This window comes from Cibotium barometz, chromosome 25 (assembly GCF_041138505.1).
Source record: "Cibotium barometz isolate CiBa-2024 chromosome 25, ASM4113850v1, whole genome shotgun sequence".
In the NCBI taxonomy this organism is placed as follows: Eukaryota; Viridiplantae; Streptophyta; class Polypodiopsida; order Cyatheales; family Cibotiaceae; genus Cibotium; species Cibotium barometz.
This window is the reverse complement of record NC_141070.1, coordinates 46,927,816-46,932,916: the sequence shown is the minus strand read 5'-3', so window position 1 is coordinate 46,932,916 and position 5,101 is coordinate 46,927,816. Positions and strand designations below refer to the sequence as shown.

The 5,101-nt window shown below is 42.9% G+C and overlaps 1 pseudogene across 1 annotated transcript in view; it reads left to right on the top strand.

Annotated features, from left to right (window-relative positions):
- The window catches only part of LOC147624639 (calcium-transporting ATPase 8, plasma membrane-type pseudogene), a 3,999-nt pseudogene extending 498 nt beyond the window's left edge, over positions 1 to 3,501 (top strand). The window contains exon 1 of the transcript XR_015269118.1: positions 1 to 3,501. This exon is cut by the window's left edge and continues 498 nt beyond it. The product of XR_015269118.1 is annotated as a calcium-transporting ATPase 8, plasma membrane-type pseudogene (transcript).
- The last annotated feature ends 1,600 nt before the right edge of the window (positions 3,502 to 5,101 follow it).

Sequence of the window (5,101 nt, the reverse complement as noted above, 5' to 3'; positions counted from 1 at the left end):
CATCCAAAACTTTCCTCCTCATCCAAGCTCCCTCAAGAAGCTCCCTCTCAGATGATCATGTTCCTTTTCATCATGATGATGTTGAGGATGATGTCTTCCACATACCTCCCAAGCACCCTTCCTCTCCTAGCCTCCGCCGATGGAAGAAAGCTACCTTCGCTCTCAATGCAACTCGCAGGTTCCGCTACACGGCCGACCTCCAACGCCTCAAACGGCTTCACCGCCTTCGTGCCATCACACACGTCCTGCGAGCAGCGAGGCGCTTCCAGCAATCAATCATCAACGAAGATGCTAGGGTCTCACTGTCCGGCAGTCATGCCCTGACGGTTGGATCTAGGCCTTCGTTGGTCCATTGCGGTGCCTCCCAATGCATGGTTTCTTCGCTCAATGGGGATGCTACCCCATCTCTCCCATCAAGGGCTTTGTCGTTCAATCGCGATGGCTCTCCTGTCCAGTCTGAGACTTTGCCTGACATGCTTGACATGCTGGCTAATCTACTGCAAGAGCGCAACCCTCAATCACTTGATCAGCTTGGTTGTGTGCAAGAAGTGGCTCGCATGCTGGAGACCAGCCTGGAGAATGGTCTCGATGATGACTCTCAGCACATCCAGAAGCGCAGGGAAGATTTTGGATCCAACACCTACCCTAAGCAGCCCTCCAAAGGCTTCTTCAGCTTTGTTCTTGATGCTGGAAGGGATCCAACCCTCATCATCTTGAACGTATGTGCCCTGATGTCTCTTGGCTTCGGCATCAAAAGCCATGGTATCAAAGAAGGCTGGTATGATGGCCTCAGTATTGCATTTGCTGTCATTCTTGTGGTTTTGGTAACATCGGTTAGTGACTACAGGCAATCTTTACAGTTCCTAACCCTGAACGAAGAGAAAAGGAACATTCCAGTCCATGTGATTCGGGGAGGGAGGAAGATGCAGAGGTCTATCTTTGAGCTAGTGGTCGGTGATCTGGTATCTCTCAACATAGGGGATCAGGTACCTGCAGATGGCCTGTTTGTGGATGGGCACTCTTTGACTTTAGATGAATCGAGTATGACAGGAGAAAGTGAACCAGTTCATGTGAACCATAAGATGCCCTACCTTATGTCAGGTTGCAAGGTGGCAGACGGCTTTGGCACAATGGTAGTGACAGGAGTGGGCATGAAGACTGAGTGGGGCCAACTTATGGCAGAGCTTGGTGAAGATTCGGGTGAAGAAACTCCACTGCAGGTGCGCTTGAATGGTGTTGCGACGTTTGTTGGTCAGATTGGGCTGGCCGTAGCACTTCTTGTGTTTGTCATCCTGTTTATCTTCTATTTTTCTGGACACAAGGAGGGGGCGAACAATTCAGGAAAGTTTAGAGCCCACCATACTTCAGTCAGCACTGCAGTGAACAGTGTAGTTGACATCTTTGCAATTGCTGTTACAATTGTGGTTGTAGCAGTGCCGGAGGGGCTACCTTTAGCTGTTACTTTGTCTTTGGCATATGCAATGAAGAAGATGATGGCCGATAGATCCCTCGTACGGAGACTGGCTGCCTGTGAAACCATGGGTAGCGCTACGGCGATCTGCACTGACAAAACAGGCACCCTCACTCTGAACATCATGACTGTAGTAAAGGTTTGGATAGCCGATGAACTCAGAGATGCTGAACAATTGCACAGCCTTCCAAGAAACTTGTACAGCTTGCTCCTTGAGGGTATCATGCAGAACAGCAGTGCCAGTGTGTTTGTTCCTGCAGGAGGAGGAGAGCCAGAGGTGATGGGCTCCCCTACTGAGAAAGCAGTGCTTACGTGGGGACTGAGGATGGGTATGAACTTCAATGTGGTGAGGTCCCTCTCTAAGATTATACAAGTGGAGACGTTCAACTCCATTAAGAAGAGGGCTGGAGTAGCTGTAAGAGTTGCAGAAAGTGGGAAGATGCATGTTCATTGGAAAGGAGCTGCAGAGATAGTGCTTGGAGAGAGTAACATGATGTTGGGTGCAGATGATTCTTCCCTCCCCATTACTGCAGCAAAAAGGAAAGAATTGATTAGTGTGATAGAGGCAATGGCTGCTCAAAGCTTACGGTGCATAGCATTTGGTTATAGGGAGCTGAATGCTGAGGAGGTGCCATGTGGAGAACAATTAGAAGTCTGGAAAATTCCAGATGGACCCTTAACTCTTACTGCAATAGTTGGGATTAAGGACCCCTGCAGGCCTGGTGTTCAAGAAGCTGTGCAGAAGTGCCAAGCAGCTGGTATAAAGGTACGCATGCTAACTGGTGACAATATTGTAACAGCCAAAGCTATCGCCACCGAATGTGGTATTCTTCAGGGAGGCATAGCCATCGAAGGATTTACATTCAGAAATTATTCTGATGAAATGAGAAGACAAGAACTGCCTAGAATAAGTGTAATGGCACGTTCTTCACCTTCCGATAAGCTGTTGATGGTGCGCACCTTGAAGGAAATGGGTGAGGTTGTTGCTGTTACTGGCGATGGGACCAATGATGCACCTGCACTTCATGAAGCTGATATTGGCTTGGCTATGGGCATTCAAGGAACTGAAGTTGCCAAGGAGAGCTCTGATATAATCATATTGGATGATAATTTTGCAACTGTGGTTAAAGTGGTGCGTTGGGGCCGCTCAATATATGTCAATATTCAGAAATTCATCCAGTTTCAGCTCACTGTCAATGTGGCAGCTCTCACCATCAACTTTGTAGCTGCAGTCTCATCTGGAGATGTCCCCTTAACTGCTGTCCAGCTGCTCTGGGTTAATCTTATTATGGACACTCTTGGTGCCCTAGCCTTGGCCACTGAGCCCCCTACAGATGAGCTTCTGCACAGTCCACCAGTGGGTCGAAAAGAGCCTCTGATCTCGAACATTATGGTGAGGAACCTCTTTGTGCAGGCTGTGTACCAAATAATAGTACTCCTCACCCTACAGTTTAATGGCAAGGAGCTATTGAGATTGGAGGGCCCTAATGCAGGTGACATCAACAACACAGTTATATTCAATGCATTTGTTCTTTGCCAGTTGTTCAATGAAGTCAATGCCAGGAAACCGGAGGAGCTAAACATATTCAAAGGGCTTTTCAAGAATAGGCTTTTTCTGGGCATCACTGCCGGTACTCTTGTACTCCAGGTGATGATTGTGGAGTTTCTTAATAGATTTGCTTCAACTGTCAAGCTCAGCTGGCAGCTTTGGGTAGTAAGCATAGTGATAGGGTTTCTTAGTTGGCCAGTTGCCTTGGTAGGAAAGTTCATTCCTGTGCCCAGAAAGCCTTTGATGCGTTTCAAGCTCAGGCTATGGAGGAGAAGAAACATGAGTGGCAATGACACACTAATGGAGGTGGAAGAGGCATTGGCATATTAGAATGGGTCTAGCCTGGATGAAGAGGGAGGCCTACAACTTGGAGAATATCATGATGTTGGAAAAAAGTAGGGTTGGAAAATGTTTCTTTTTGTGCATTTTGCTCGTGAAAAAACAATATTTTCCCAGCCCTAAAAAAGGGATTTTCTAGGTATTTTATGTTTTATTTGGGGTTTTTTTTGTCTTGGCCGCTGGCCTACACCTTTTAGGTTGACTGACCAGCAACCCCCCCTCAGATTTAAATTCTATGCATAGAAAGATGCATATTGGAAATAAATTTTTATTATTATAAAAGTGATACTTTCACCAATATTGATTTTTATGCATAAAACGATGCATAAAAGATTTTTTTTAATTATAAAAGTGTTACTTTCATCAAAATTGATTTTTATGCATAAAATGATGCATAAAAGATTTTTTTAAAATTATAACAGTGTTACTTTCATCAATATTGATTTTTATGCAATAAATGTGTAAAAGATTTTTTTTAAATTATAAAAGTGCTACTTTCATCAATATTGATTTTTATGTATAAAATGATGCATAAAAATTTTTTTAATTATAAAAATGTTATTTTCACCAATATTAATTTTTATGCATAAAATGATGCATAAAAGAATTTTTTTAATTATAAAAGTGTTACTTTTATCAAAATTGATTTTTTTACATAAATAGATGCATAAAAAGACTTTTTAAAATATAAAAGTGTTATTTTCATAGAAGTTAGATTTTATGCATAAATAGATGCATATAGAATTTTTATATCAAAATAAGAGTTCTCTTTAATCTTATGTTTAAATCCCATGAATATTTGTAAATGAATAAGTAAATACTCTGTGAGAAAATTTTACCGTTTTTAAATTTGGTTCTAGTGGCAGTATACAGCTTGCACATGTTCCTTCTACATTGGAACTACTTAGATGGGATTCTAAAGATGCACAGGCGTATGCACTTGTTGTCCTCTCCTGCAAACGGTAAGTTATACCTCACATCTAATCATGTTTCTCTGTTAAGAGCACATGGGATGTCCTTGCCTCTCTATATCAGATCCGTAATGAAGCGCAAGTTGTCTAGCTTCAGAAAAAGCTTGGCTTGGAGCATTTGACAGAGGGTGAATCTATGGATGCATTTTTGACCTGTGTCAAGGATCTACAAGAACAGATCATCATTATTGATGAGGTTATTTCGGATAGTTCTCTTGTTTCTATCGTTCTCAATGGCTTACCTTAATCATATCAAGGTTTTGCTACCACATTCCTCCTAATAAAGAGCAATTCTGAATTGTATACTTTTGATGAGTTGGTGGCTCTCTTGCTTCAGGAAGAGTAGTTTTGTTCCAATCAGAACAATATGCTTTCCCATGATGGGAGGCATTTGCTATCTCCCATCATGGCAAAGAAAAATCTGGGACTCCATCTCATGCTAAGCCTAAGGGCCAAGTACAAGCCCAGTCAGATAACCCAAAACTGAAAGAGGAGCCAATTGAGAAGAAGAAGAGATGCATTTATTGTCGGAAGCCTAGTTATGTTTTAGAAGACTATTGGAAACGGAAGGAGAGTGAGAAAAAGAAGCAGCAAAGACTTGCTGCTAGCACAAGTGACAATGTAGAGGAAGCCAATTTTGCACTTGATGGCTATGCACCGACTGTAACATGCAGTGATTTGCCTATCTCTTGTCTGTCCTTGTCAGATGTTGACTGGTACTTTGATTCTGGTGCCACTAAGAAAATTACTTCATGCAAGAAGTTGTTTTCT